The sequence below is a fragment of the Callorhinus ursinus genome, unplaced genomic scaffold, assembly GCF_003265705.2.
Source record: "Callorhinus ursinus isolate GAN/ISIS: 27379988/994484 unplaced genomic scaffold, GSC_fseal_2.0 scaffold12, whole genome shotgun sequence".
Taxonomy (NCBI): Eukaryota; Metazoa; Chordata; class Mammalia; order Carnivora; family Otariidae; genus Callorhinus; species Callorhinus ursinus.
Genome location: NW_027397074.1, coordinates 58,511,419 through 58,527,392, shown reverse-complemented (window position 1 = coordinate 58,527,392; position 15,974 = coordinate 58,511,419).

Sequence of the window (15,974 nt, the reverse complement as noted above, 5' to 3'; positions counted from 1 at the left end):
AGGCAGCACAGCAAAGAAAGGACCAACATGGATGTGAGAGATTGGAGAGGGTCTTGCAGAAGAGGAGGTCTTTCAGTTGGGTATTGAAGGAGGGGTATGAATTCAACATGCAGATGGGAGGGGTGGGGCTGATGGAAAGGTACCTCTAGCAGAAGGAACAGTTTATATCACAGCAAAGAAGTGGAAGTTGGAAAACATTTAAAAGTCACTTTGGACTGGCCGGGGCATCTGCGGAAGCTGTGAACTGTGATGCTCACAAAAGGCAGGGACCCAGTTGTAGAGGACTTTCCCCACCTTACATAGGAGTCTGCAGAAAAGGCAGAAACTCTGAAGGCTGTTAACTGAAATCTGTATATTAGAAGAAATGGATATTGGATTTAAGAATGCTGACACTGGAGGGAAGTAGACTTATTAGGAGACTGTTCAGCGTTAAGGTAAAAATGATGAAAGCCTGAGGTAAGGCAGTCAACATGGGCAGGAGAAGACAAGGTAGAAATAAGAGATGTTTAAAAAAGAGAATTTAATAACTACTTGAGCCTTGGGAACTGCTGATGTTTAAAATGTGGGTGGAAGCAGATAATGAGAACAGGCATTTAGATAAGGCAGAAGAAACTGGCCAAGTAACAAAAGTTGAACCAAGTAGAGGATGGCATTCCATAGTCCCTGAGTCTCAGTTTTGTACACAGGCAGAGCAATAACAAGTACTATTCATTCATTCATTCATTCACTCACTTGACACATACTTTTGGGTGTCTATTGTGTGTCTAGGTGCTAAGGGTACAGGGATGAATAAGAAAGGTCACTCCTCACCTTCCTAGAACTTATAATCAAACAGAGGGGAGACAGATAATACAGAAGTAAATGCATAGATGAACAAGATAATTTGAAATACTTATAAATAATAAAAAGTTATGTGATGAGCGTGACTGAGGGGGTGACTATTATTTTTGACTAGGTGATCAGGGAAGGCCTTGCTGAGAATGATGATAAGGGCTCAGCCAAGAAAAGATCTGAGGCAGAGAGTTCCAGGCAAAGGATAGAGCTAGAGCAAGACTCTGAAGGAGAGGTGAGCAAAGAGGAAAGAAGGAAGGCTGGCGAGGAAGTGGGTAGTGTGCTAAAGGGGGTGTGTAGAATGAGAGGAGTTGGAGAAGAAGCTGAGGTTCCATCAAGCAAACCCTATTGAACCCTGGTCCACAACTTGGACTTCATTCTAAGTGCAATGAGAAGCTGTTGAAAGATTTTAGATGTGAAAGTGACATGGCCTGATTTATGTTTCTAAAAGTTCACTCTGGCTGCTATGGAAGAATGGATTATTGTGGAATCTGGGAGGCCATTTGAGCAGTAGATAAGAAATAATGGTGGCCTGGTCTTGGGGTTTGGCAGTACAGACAAATCAGATTGTGAATATATTTTAGAAATGGAGTTAATAGCATGTGCTGAAGGGTGATTTTGGTAGAGAACCACCAGGTGGATGATGATGCTCTTTCACTAAGATGGTGGAAGACTTGAGTGGGAGAGGTCAAGAGTTCTATTTTTTATCTGTTAAACTTGAGATGTTTATCAAGTAAGTAGCTGCATATATGAATTTGGAATTCAGGTGAAGATGTAAATTTGGGAGTCAATAGATGTATTTAAAACCACAGGACAGATATTACTTTGGAAGGAGTGAGGGCACAAAAGAAACTAGAGCTCCAGGACTGAACCTGAGATAATTGAGTTTGAGCTGGGGAAAAGAATCCAACAAGGGGGACTGAGAAGGAGTTTTCTGTGACATAGGCAGAAAACCAGGACGGTGTGGTGTTGAAGCCGTGAGAGTAAAGCCAACCACTGAGGGAGGAGTGATCACCTGGGAAAAATGCTGTGGAGATGTGGTACCAGATGAGGGCAGATTTAAACACCACTGGTGGGCGCCTGGGTGGCTCAGTTGGTTGAGTGACTGCCTTCGGCTCAGGTCATGATCCTGGAGTCCCGGGATCGAGTCCCGCATCGGGCTCCCTGCTCGGCAGGGAGTCTGCTTCTCCCTCTGACCCTCCCCCCTCTCATGCTCTCTCTCTCAAATACATAAATAAAATCTTAAAAAAAAAAACAAAACACCACTGGTGGCTTTGATCAAAGGCGATCCAGTGGAATGGACAGATGAGAAACTTGATTGGAGTGAATTGAGAGAAGGAAGGGTGGACACAGAGGTTGTGTCTTTCAAGACATTCTACGGTACAAGGAAAAAGAGAAAGAAATGTAATGTTGCTAATATTTACTGAGCACTATCCTGTGCTAGGCATTTCTCCGTATATTATTTATAATCCTCACAACTCTAGAAGGTAGGTATTTTAATTTTCATTGTTTACATAGTTACATAAAAGATGAAAAGGATAAGAGATTTCCCTAAAGCCACATAATAGAGCTGGAATTCAAGCACAGGTCCATCTTGGAGCAAGTGCTGTCTTGTTCCATTCCTCCATATCACCCCCTGGAGTAGCAGATTACCCCATCAGTGTGATTTTCTAGAGCCTGAGAATTCCCTCTCCATTTCTGGCCAGAAATATTTTTCCTGAGGCTTAGAGTGTCCTTGAAATTTCACTAACAGGGATTAAAAAATCCATTCTTGGAAGTTTTTCAGATGTCTGTTATTAAAATGTCAATCACCAAGGGAAAGGTAACATCAAACAGTTTAATGTGGATTCCTAGTATTTTTTTTTTAAAGATTTTATTTATTTTTTGAGAGAGAGAGAATGAGAGAGAGAGCACGAGAGGGAAGAGGGTCCGAGGGAGAAGCAGACTCCCTGCTGAGCAGGGAGCCCGATGCGGGACTCGATCCCGGCACTCCAGGATCATGACCTGAGCCGAAGGCAGTCGCTCAACCAACTGAGCCACCCAGGCGCCCTGGATTCCTAGCATTTTAAGTGCCATCTATAAGCTCATGACATCCCAGTTTTTCTCTTTAAAAACTTTCCTGTGTGGGCGCCTGGGTGGCTCAGTCGGTTAAGCGACTGCCTTCGGCTCAGGTCATGATCCTGGAGTCCCGGGATCGAGTCCCACATCGGGCTCCCTGCTCAGTAAGGGAGCCTGCTTCTCCCTCTGACCCTCCCCCCTCTCATGTACTCTCTCTCTCTCTCATTCTCTCTGTCTCAAATAAATAAATAAATAAAATCTTTAAAAAAAAATAAATAAAAACTTTCCTGTGTTCATACTTCCACCTTGACATTTAAATGGCTTACAGGCATTTAATGATCAACATATCCCAAATGGTCCTCTTCACTTCCACAACCCCTCTTCCAATTTCCCAGTATGAGTAAGGAAACGGTGACAGCGTCCAGTCAGCTGTCTATTGCAGACACCTAGTAGTCATCTTCTACTTCTCTCTTTGCTTATCCCTCACACCACATCCATCAAGCTATGCTCGTTCTGCCTTTAAGAGAGACTTTACATCTGTCTGCCCTTCGCCATCTTCAGCATCTTACCTGCTAACCCAACTGAAGTGGATCCCTCTACTCCATCACCTCCCTGTCACTGTTGATCTTCTTCTGGCACTTAACCCATGTTATGATCATTTGGTTTAATATTTTTTATTTGTTTATTTTTTTATGTCTCCCTCTAGAATGTTAGTTCCATAAGGCAGGGACTTTATTTTGATTTACCCTTATATCACCAGTGTTTACCATGCTAAGCGCAATGCTAGGTACATGGTAGATGCTCAACAAATATATTGGTACTTGAAAAAAGGAATAATGAATAGGTAATTTCCCTGTGGGTGACAGGGAACTCAAGGCAAAGAAACAGCCCCTGCCAACTGTGGCTGGAAAACAAACAAGACAGAATCCATGGTCATTAAAGTGAGGCTCTGCAGAGTTTTGGAGGCGCTGAGGTGACTGGGGCTGTCTCCCTTTCCTCCCCCTTCTCCGGGTTAGGTTGTCCGTTGCTATCCTGTGACGCGGCGGGAGAAAAACAACAGCTTACCGTTTGGTAGTTTACAAAGCACGCCAGCTGTGTTACTTAGGTCACCTGTGAGAGAGGGAATGGGTTTTACAGCTGGGGTGGTTGAAGGATAAGAGAATACGTTGTAGAGTTGGTAAGGGCTGAAGCCAGTAGTGGGCCTGCAGCCCTGACTCCAGGCCTACTTTGTATTCCACATGCCACACTTACAGTTTCTATCAAAAGGACATCACACCTAGTTTCGAAGTACAGCGATTGTGCAAGGTCAATGCCAGGTGGTTTGCCCAAGTGTTAACCTTTCTGTTAAAAAGGAACATCTACTTTAGAATTGTTTTTTTTTAAGATTTTATTAATTTACTTGACAGAGAGAGAGAGCACAAGCAGGGGGAGCGGCAGGCAGAGGGAGAGGGAGAAGCAGGCTCCCCGCTGAGCAGGGAGCCCGGTGTGGGGCTCAATCCTAGGACCCTGGGATCGTGACCTGAGCCGAAGGCAGATGCTTAACCATCTGAGCCACCCAGGTGTCCCCATCTACTTTAGAATTTTACCTAGACTTCATCTTGCTCATTTCTGAGAACCAGGAAAAACCCCTGAAAACTGTAATGATTTATCACTTACTGAGACTTTTACATAGAATGCTCTCACCACTCCAAATGACCTGGGGAAATAGGTAGAACAGGTTCATTACCCTCATATTTGAGATAAGTTATCTGAGTCTTAGGAAGGAAAGGACTCAAGGTTACCTACTTATGGAACATTGATTAAAAGGTTCTTGCAGGAACCCTGCCTGTGTTTGATTCCTGGTCCAGCTATTTATTAGCTATGTAATCTTGGGCAAGTTCCGTAAGGCTCTGTGCCCAGTTTCCTCATTTATAAAATAGGGATAATAAGAACACGTACCTCATCAGGTTGTTGTGAGAATCCTATGTGTTAATCCACGTAAAGCATTTTGTGTAATATTTGGCACAAGGTAAGTTCTCAATAAATGTTGGCTGTTAAAAAGTGACTGAGCCAGCTCTGGGACCCAGCCTTCTGGCTCCGACTCTAGTGGTCTTCCTATCATTAAGTTAGACCCATTCTTAGAAAAGCAAGTTGAAATAACTTTCTTTTGAAATCCGCTTTTAAGGAGCATCTGAGGCCAAGGATGTCTTGTTTACGTTCTTACTTAACTCATAACTGGATTGCAGAGCCCAGATAAGAACTTAACATTGCTCCATCTTATGAAATCCCTGCATAGAATGTAGTTTTGGCAGAGAGTGTGCTGAAGATCACAGTATCAACATAAGAGTTGCTCTTTTTCATTTTCATTTTTTTTTTCCTCCAAAATTTCAGACCTGGAACAGATGTGGCCATGCCTTTTTGTTATTACACAGGCTTGGACTTATTATGTGTCTAAGGAGAAATCTTTCAACTTCAGATACTTAACCTGATATCAGAGGCTGCATTACTTACTACTTTTTCTGTCTTTTTAGGACTGTATCATAGAATAAAAGGCTTGTATATTAGATTATATGTATATTTTTGGCAGCATTTTTTTTAAAAGGTTTTATTTATTTATTTGACAGAGAGAGACGCAGCGAGAGAGGGTACACAAGCAGGGGGAGTGGGAGAGGGAGAAGCAGGCTTCCCACGGAGCAGGGAGCCCGATGCGATCCCAGGACCCTGAGGTCATGATCTGAGTAGAAGGCAGACGCTCAACGACTGAGCCACCCAGGCGCCCCGGCAGCATTGTTTGTAATGTGAAATGAGACAACAACCAAAAAAGCTTGAAATCAACCTTACTGCCCATGAAGAGGGGAACGATTAAATGAAATTTTAAACACCCAGTTTACAGAATATTAGGCAATGAAAAAGACTGAGTTACAAGCTGGAGGAATACCTGTGACATACTGCTTAGTGAAAATAAATCCCATCTCAGGGGCGCCTGGGTGGCTCAGTCAGTTAAGCATCTGCCTTCAGCTCAGGTCATGATCTCAGAGTCCTGGGATCCAGTGTCCTGGGATGGAGCCTCCTGTCGGAATCCCTGCTCAGCGGGGCGTCTGCTTCTCCCTCTCTTCTGTCTCTCTCTCTGCTTCTCCCTCTGCGTCTCCCCCTGCTTGTGCTTCCTCTCTGTTAAATAAATAAAATCTTAAAAAAAAGAAAAAAAGAGAAATCCCATCTCAGATTATGTTCATAGCATGATCCTATTTTTATTTAAAAACCCTAAAATCAATGTAAATATATATCTTTCTATGAGTATGAGAGGCATGAAAATAGGGTGAGGAAATCTCCTGGAACAGGGCTAGGACTGGGAGGGATTGTTAGCATCTGCAAGAATGCAAGCTTTTTCAAAGTTACATCTTGACCTTAATAGGCACTGAGGAAGCATACATTGTTTATGAAATAAAAAGTCTAATAGGAACAGATTTTTAAAAGTGTTTTTCTTTAGCCGTGGCCAATTTTTACATTCACTCTCCCAAAGCCCATTGATTTTGAGGAAACATTGATAAGATGTCTCGAGGCCCCCAACGGTGAAGCTGTTTGTCCTGGTTAGTAATCAAACCTCTGACCTTGATCTCAACAGCACAGAACTTCAACCGAACTAGTAGTACCCCCTGTTTACAACACAATCATAGCAAACACAGAATCAGCTTGCAAGTCATACAAACATACACGGATAAGAGGATCATATACCGCCTCAATTAACCATGATTGAATAATGTTAGCCTTTTAGTTCACAAAAATTATCATACATGGATTTCACTAGAGTGTGAAGCTGGAACTCTAAAATCTGAACCTCAGATATAATAAATGTAATTGCTTTTTTCCCACTGATTTACCAGTTTTCTTTAAAATGTGTGTTTGATGTCATTTAAGCCATATCTGCTATTGTCACAACCGCTTATAGGTTTCAGATTAGTGAAGTCTTTGAAATGTGACTCTGCTCAGCAGAAAGGAATCCGTAGCACTTGGCATAAAGATTATAATCTTTGGCCTTCCTGTGGCAAGATTTACAACTGTGACCTTAGGCTTTATTTCTTTTGGAGTGTAGTCACTTTAAGTTACCAGTGATGATTGCTTTGAGTTACTAGGTCAGTGTGAATTGCCTAATATAATGTCAGATTCGTGCTTCTCAAGGGCTGGGCAGTATTAGGGACACGAAACAAAGTGAATTTTAATGTCTGCAGAAGGCAGTGCTCTGATATATGAGCCACCCCAGTAACAATGAATTTCCATGGGCAAGAGATTTTAACACCAGCTCCTAACCTCTTCCATACTATCCATCCTTTAGTTCATGAAATATTAGGAGTTCACTTTTCATTAGGTGACATGGTCTGAGACCACGCAGTTAAAGAGACGAAAAGAATTAAAAGCTAGCTCTACCTCAGGGCCAACCTTTTCCTAGAATGTTAAAAAGAGGAAGTTGTATCAAGGATGATGGAAAGCTGAAAACAATGCCCTCCGATTCTATGAACTCATCGCTACCTAGAAGTTGAACTGAAGCCTTCCTCATGTTGCAGTTTCAAAATGAATATTTTGTTTGTTTAAAATTCAGATCTCTATCCTAATGGCAAGCAGTGAAAGCAGTTTGAGAGTCTGGTTCTAACTAGTCAGACGTTGACCAGTTTTCAACAGGGGGAGATCACATAGGATATCTAAAAGCGGACCTTTCTTTGGTACGCTGCATTTAAAAACATTGTCGACACTAGATGGCACTCTAGGGTTGCTTTTCTAGTACGTTCCTCCAGGTCCAACGTCCTTCAACATTAATTCCCTCCTTTAAAAAGAGCAAACATGCTATTTAAACAAAGGTCCCTGTAGTTGCTCTGTAGTTCTGTTTTTATATTTATAGTCATGTAATCAATATGTTGGAAGAGTAATTAATTTTTAACCTCAATCCATGGGGAGATCAAATGTTAGTGGAGTTAATGGATAGAACAGGCTTCATTATTCTAAAGTAACACTAATGATAAGGCAGAGAAGAAAGCAGAGGGTTGTAAACAGTTGTGCCATCGAACACAATCATAAAGCAACAGTGCAGTGTGATCACAGGATCCTGACTTGTTGCCCCTCTCCTTCAGCACAGCTGTAGTTTCTGCTTTCGTCCATTAGACTGAACTGAAATATTCTCCTAACTGGGCTTTAAAAATATTTCCTCTTCCAATCAATGCTGTTGGAGTTATTACTCCAAATAATCGTTCGGATTGTGTTGCCCCTCTGTTTTGGAAAGCTTGTTGTCATTCCCCATTTCCTAGCACGTTCAAGGCCTTTTGTGATTTGAGTCCTCTGCAGTCCTGGAGCACGTACGTAGGCTCCTTAACTCTGGGAGCGCCAACAATTCTCTATCCATGCCATTTTTTGCAGTGCTACGTGCCTGACTCTATGCTATGTTTTTACAAGACAGGGAGCAACCTAGTGCAGCTTCCATATGGCACCACATCCAGCGGCATGGAAGGTTCTGGATGGGCTTATATGACCCCCGCTGAGGGACCGGAAGCCAAAAAGGATAAAGAACTCACTCTCTTTTATCCTGATTATATCCTCCCATCACCCAACCCCATCCTTGAATTTCTGACCCTACTAACCATGGTCGTGAGAGAATAAGAAAGGTATTATGTTGTAGGCAGGGGAGACTTGCAGCTGATTGTTCACTCAGGCTCATTATCAGTAGACACATGACTGTTTCTTCCCCAAGTATTACATTCAAATTAACTTCTCTTGTTCCTTTACCATTCTTGTACTTTCCTGACTTGCTTGCTGACCTGACTCTGTCCAGTGATGTATTCTCTTCTGTCTATCCGTCTGGGCCAGCTCATGTGCATCTTCTTTCACAAAACCTTCTTCAACCGTCTTCTAGCATAATGAATCTCTGTATATGCTGAATTCCCAAATTGCCTAATTTATATGCTTATTATAATAACCCACCACAGTTAGGATTTTTGTCCTTATTTTTCTTTTCTAATACACGTGTAAATTATGGAAAGATTTGTAAATCTCTGTATTACCTACATTGCCTAACCAAGTGCCTCATCAAATAATTTCAGTCGATAAATGTTGAATTTACTGAAATTAGATAGGGTAAAACTTGATCAAGGGACCCAGGATGGATAGCTGTGTCAGAGACAGCTCATATTTTTTGGATTAATCATTAAAAAAAGAAGATTCTTGGGTGCTTGGGTGGCTCAGTCAGTTAAGCATCCAACTCTTGATTTTGGCTCAGGTCATGATCTCAGGGTCCTGGGATTGAGCTCCATGTCGGGCTCCATGCTCAACTGGGTGTCTGCTTGAGGATTCTCTCTCTCCTTCTGCCTCTGCCACTTCCCTGGCTCATGCTCTCTCTCTCTCTCTCTAAAATGAATAAATAAATCTTTTCTTTTTAAAAAGGAGATTCTTAAATGTTTTATTCCATAAAAAAACACTAGTTGGTAGTGGTCTTATAGATGCCCGGTAAAAGAGATTATTAGTTGCCTATCCACATCCATTCTCCCCTTCCTTAAAAGAACCCTGGTGTTCAGTTGGGCATATCGGGGCCAAAAGTAAGGGAATACACTTCCCAGTCACCCCTTGCATCTAGGGGTAGCTGTAAGTCTACATTCTGGCCAAATATAGTAGTGGAAGAGTTCTGCAGGCCTCTTAGAAAGGTTCTAAAAGGATGTTGACTCAGCCTTTCCTCCTCCTTTCTATAATTCAGGAAGCCGTCTGGACCACAAAGGTGACCATGAGGATAGAAGCCATTCAATGGGATGGCAGGCAGAAAGATGGGAGCCTCGGTCCCTGAAGACATCTTGTAGCCTCCACACCAGCCCCAATTGCCTGTCTTCCAGCTTGTTTTGTGTAAAAGAAGGAAACTGTTATCATTTAAGCCATAGTTGTTTTGGGGTTTTCTGAGCCCAGTCCTGATACACACACTCTAGATTAACTGTGGATGATTACTTTTTTTGTTTTCAGGAACTTGCTTGAAGTATAATAACGATCATAGTAAAAGCAGGAGTTAACGTGTTCAAAGTGAGCAGGCAAATGCAGGAAGCACATTTTTCTAATTTAAAATGAAAGAAGGGGGCGCCTGGGTGGCTCAGTCGGTTGGGCGACTGCCTTCGGCTCAGGTCATGATCCTGGAGTCCCGGGATCGAGTCCCACATCGGGCTCCCTGCTCAGCGGGGAGTCTGCTTCTCCCTCTGACCCTCTTTCCTCTCGTGCTCTCTATCTCTCATTCTCTCTCTCTCAAATAAATAAATAAAATCTTTAAAAAAAAATAAATAAAATGAAAGAAGAGAGCGCCTGGGTGGCTCAGTCGTTAAGCGTCTGCCTTCGGCTCAGGTCGTGATCCCAGGGTCCTGGGATCGAGCCCCACATCGGGCTCCCTGCTCAGCGGGAAGCCTGCTTCTCCCTTTCCTACTCTCTCTGCTTGTGTTCCCTCTCTCGCTGTGTTTCTGTCAAATGAATAAATAAAATCTTTAAAAAAAAATAAAATAAAATGAAAGAAGACAAGCTTGGATGTAATTTGTGTTGATTTAGTATTATAAACTTTAGAACAATTAGAATGACATGGAATTCTTCAGAAGGATAGAGGAGACCTGTCATTGGGATTACTGTTTGTGATGCACAATGACTGCTTAGTGTATGATCTTTGCCTGCTTCTTACATCACTTGGGACCTAGATAAGTTGAGGTAAAAGAAGTGTTAGGTTTTAATTCCTTTGGGTACACAGTGGCTGACTTCTTTTTAGAATCAGAGGTTGACTATATTTGGATGGTGGGAGTGGGTGAACAGGAAGAGGGTTAGAAAAAAATGGAAGAAATGAACAATTGTTAGGTAGCTTTAACCAGTTAGTAGCAAAGCATACATAATTTTATTTAATTTTTCTATGTGATAACTTTGTATTTTATGATGAATTAAGTAACTTCTCAGTCTTACCCCCCTGCCTTCTAGACATGTAGTGCCCTGTGGTTCCTTGTCCTCCTCTCTAGCTTCTTTCCCAAATGATCTCATCTGGTTCCGTGGCTTTATAGAACCAAATGTTGATGGTTTGGTTCCTCCAACCTTCAGACTTACATTTTCAAATAAATAAATAAATAAAATATTAAAAAAAAAAAAGACTTACATTTTCAAATGGCATTTCCAGTTCTTTGTCTAGGAGGCATCATAAGTTGAAATGCTTGGGTGGCTCAGTTGGTTGAGCAACTGCCTTCGGCTCAGGTCATGATCCTGGAGTCCCGGGATCGAGCCCCGCATCGGGCTCCCTGCTGGGCGGGGAGTCTGCTTCTCCCTCTGACCCTACCCCCTCTCAGGTGCTCTCTCTCTCTCATTCTCGCTCTCTCAAATAAATAAATAAATAAAATATTAAAAAAAAAAAGACTTACATTTTCAAATGGCATTTCCAGTTCTTAGTCTAGGAGGCATCCATCGTAAGTTGAAATGTCTAAGGTAGAATTCTTTTTTTTTTTTTAAAGATTTTATTTATTTATTTATTTGAGAGAGCGAGAATGAGAGACAGAGAGCATGAGAGGGAAGAGGGTCAGAGGGAGAAGCAGACTTCCTGCTGAGCAGGGAGCCCGATGTGGGACTCGATCCCGGGACTCCAGGATCATGACCTGAGCCGAAGGCAGTCGTTCAACCAACTGAGCCACCCAGGCGCCCTAAGGTAGAATTCTTGATCTGACCTGTGACTCCCAGCTTTCTCACCACAGGTGGCAACACCAGCCATCTATTTGCAGAAGCCAGAAATCTAAGAGTCTAAGAGTTGCCTTTTTTTTCCCTTTCTTTCTTTCTTTCTTTTTCTTTCTTTCTTTCGTTTTTTCTTTGATGTAGTGATCCATGATGCATTGTTTGTGGATAACACCCAGTGCTCCATGCAGAAGGTGCCCTCTTAATACCCATCACCAGGCTAACCCATCCTCCCAGCCCCTCCCCTCTAGAACCCTCAGTTTGTTTCTCAGAGTCCATAGTCTCTCATGGTTCGTCTCCCCGTCCGATTTCCCACCCTTCATTTTCCCTTCCTACTATCTTTTTTTTTTTTTTAACACATAATGTCTTATTTGTTTCAGAGGTACAGGTCTGTGATTCATCAGTCTTACACAATTGTGTAAGAGTTGCCTTTCATTGTTTCCTTCCCTCCAAATCCACATACAGTTCTTAAGCATGTTTCATTCATTTTGTCTCCAATGCATCTCAAGTCTGTTCATCTATCTCTACCTCGACTGCCTCCATCCTACTTGGAGCCCCCCATGATATCATGCCAAATGTTATTGAATAGTTGCCTTGCTTCTCTTGCTTTGTTATAATCTATTTTCACTCAGCAGCTAGACTGATCTTTAAGAAACCCTGTTTAGGGGATGCCTGGGTGGCTCAGTCACTTAAGCGTCTGCCTTCGGCTCAGGTCATGGTCTCAGGGTCCTGGGATCGAGTCCCGCATCGGGCTCCCTGCTCAGTGGGAGCCTGCTTCTCCTTCTCCCTGCTGCTTGTGCTCTCTCTCTCTCTCAAATACATAAATAAAATCTTTAAAAATAAATAAATAAAAAACGCTGTTTAACACCGTTCCGTAGCTGTCTACTGCTGTTAGAATAGAAATCTAACTCGTTATTGCTTACATTTTCAACTTTGCCTCATACTACTCTTCTCCTCCCAGCTCAACAGATTACTGCCCTGTAGGTCTGTTTCCTGGGCCTTCAACAGACCCTTTCCTGCCTCCAGAAACAGCCTTTGCCCCTGGTGTTCTCACTGCCTCCAGGCAACGCACCAGCCCTCCACACTGCTGGCTCTTTCATCTTCCAGTCTCAGCTCACGTTTTGCTTCTTAGAGAGGTCTTTCCTGATCACCCTATACCAAACAGCCATTTTAATCCTTAGCTTTTCTCCTATTTATTCCTTTCACAGCACTTAAAACAATTTGAAAATAACGTTTGTGTGTCTATCTATACACTCATCCATTATCCATCTATCTTTTTTCCCTTCCTTCGTTCCTTTGTTCCTTCCTTCCTTCCTCCCTCCTCCCCTTCCTTTCTCTCTCTCTCTCTCTTTTTTTTTAAAGATTTTATTTATTTATTTATTTGACAGAGAGAGAGACAGCAAGAGAGGGAACACAAGCAGGGGGAGTGGGAGAGGGAGAAGCAGGCTTCCCGCTGAGCAGGGAGCCCGATGCAGGGCTCGATCCCAGGACCCCAGGATCATGACCTGTGCCAAAGGCAGACGCTTAACAACTGAGCCACACAGGCGCCCCTCTCTCTCCTTTCTCTCTCTCTCTTTCTTTCTTTTTCTCTGCTTTGGAATAAATGTCCCATGGCGGCAACAGTCTTGTCTAGTATATTCCCTGCTGTGTTTTCCTTCCTTAGAACAGTGCCTATCATGTCAAAGGCTCTCAAAAATATTTTAAATTGAATAAATGAAAATCCAGATTTTTTCCCCTGGTAAGTGGTGAGTCGTGGCAGAGCTGGGATGGGAACCTGGCCCTTTGTTGCTTCAAACCCTTGTTCTTTCATTACAAGACCTCCTTACCAGTCAATCAGGACTGAGTTTTTCTCTGCTATTAAAACAAGGGCTGTTTTAGCTAAGTAAGCTGAAGAATTACAATAATGATTTGGTTAATTTGTGTAAAATCTAACCGATTTTAGCTGAACTCCACAGATGCTTTAATCATACATTTTTATTTGAATTATTTAAATAATTATTCCAACTCTCACTTTTCTTTGCTATCATTTGTTATTCTTTCTATGTATGAAAAACCATTTCCTTTTAAAAATAATGTTGTCCATACCCTTCTGAACTAGTTAATTTTCTTTCCAACATTTTCTTTTGGGCTATGTAGATATGACCTAACAGTAACTGCAATAATGCTGTTGTTTCAAAGGGTAGAGACCTTTTTTTTTTTATAAAAAAATTGAATGTAAAAAAAAAAAAGCGCCCCTCATACAGTGTGAGAATGCCTGTTTTTCTTGGTAATATTTCATTTCCTTAGCAAGACTATTTTCTTCTGCTTTCCATTGTCAGCAGACGAAAAAGATACAATTAAATCAAGGAAACCTGGCGGGGCCGATTTTGGAAAATAAAATGAATTCAGTTTCTGATTTAAACAAAGAGCAATTTATTATGTTGGAAAAACACTGCTCTGATGACATTCAAACTCAACTTGTTTCATGTTAGCTCAGGACACCACTTCAGATCTGCATTTTTGTTTATCTTTGAGAAGGGGCAGTGATTTCACCCCCAAACTTTGAACGCCAAAGAGGACGTGGCGTTGTTTAAGGGTCAGCTGGCAATGAGCACCCAGAACTCCTGTGCTCACGCCCAGGGCCAGATTCGCGGCCTTCTCAGGCCTGAGCCCATTGATTCTAAGTATGGATCTCTGCAAACAGCTCCAGCAGTTATGCTGGAGTAAAGGAAGTGTTGGAGTTGGTTAGAGGAAATTGTATACATTAGATGAATTCTAAGGAGATTTTTGAAATAAAAAAAATATTTTGATGAATCTAACAACCATAATAATGCCTCTGTTTGTGTAAAACCTTATTATATTATTTAAGACTTACAGCTAGCCCTGTGAGTATAATTATCCTCATACTTTATAGGGAAGAACAGTACAACTTAAAAAGATTAAGTGACACTGAGGGTCACACAAGCAGTAAAGTCAGACTGGAGTAGGGCCCCATTGTTCCTAACATCCAGGCTAGTACTACTTAAAAGGATGAGGAAGAATAACAACTGTTTTCATAACTCTTACCTTCATATATTTCTGGATTATGCCAAACTTTGGACCTGTTTGGGGGTAACTTTATTCTAGCATCTTCCACATTGAATCTTCCTGGGGAGCAAGGCAGGTTATAAATGATGATGATGATAATAATAATAATAAAGCCAAGCTCTCCAGAAATAATTATTGCCACTTATGGAGAGTTATGCATGCATTGTTTCATTCAGTCCTCATGCAGTGTTATGAGGAAGTCACCACTTGCATTTCCATGTTCTCAGTGTGGAGACTGAGGGTTAGAAAGGTTGAGCAACTTGTCCAAAATCACGTCTCTGGTAAGTGGTGGAAATGATTCAAACCTATGGTGTCTGATCCCAAAGTATGTCCACCCAGCCTCTATGCTATAGAGCTATCCAGAACGAGAGGAAGAGATGGGCCCGCCAGGTCACTAGGCGCTGAATTACGGCTGGATTAAGTCAGTAATATGATGTCAGCTGATTCAGGTTTCCACATGTGGCTCCTTATGTAACGGACAAAATTAGGCTGGGTGTGCTCCTGCCAAAAGGACAGTTGGAGTGATGCAAAATAACTTGCTACAGTAAACAACCCATCTCTGTGGTGTATGTTTGCCGCACGTTAAGTATGGTTCCAGTCAGTTAAAAGTTGTCTGTCAGCTGAAATTCTGAAAATAATCCTTCACAGAATGCTGCATATCAGGAATGGGTGATTTATTTTTATTACCTAAGTTTAAAGCCCTTTATAATTTCCAAGCTGGTTTGGTTGGAATATTGCAAAAGAGAACTAGAATTTTAGAAAAGTATAATATTTTGCTGATTTTTTTTCTTTTTTAGTATATCAATTCTGCTTTGTTACATGGAAATAAGCAAATCTGTTCCTTTAATTTTTATATGAAAAGACATAATTTCAGTCTTCTATTCAAATGAAAGTTGAAAAAATATTTAAAGAATATCATTTTGAAGGGACACCAAATTATAAATCAGCTTGGGTGGAGGCAGTGGTCCGAATGGCTTGGTTTAGCCCTGTTTATACAGCTTATATCTAGAACTCAAGCAAGGTGGAAATTTCTGGGAGAATATACAAGAAAGAGTTAACATTGCTTACCTTTAGGAAGTGACGATGGAGGGTGTGAGAGAGTGGTCAGAGGATATTTCCTGTCCACTTTATATCTTCTTGTTTAAAATTTTTTTTTCATGAGGATATATACTAAAAATAAAACAAAACAAGACATGACAATGTAAAGAATTGATGCAGGGAACATCTAGGAATGGGCACAGGTTTTCAAGCTGGAAACGATGTAATCAGATATATAGTTTTGGCAGCTGGTTTGGGATTAAAAGGAATCGTCAATATGGAGAGGGCAGAATCAGGAG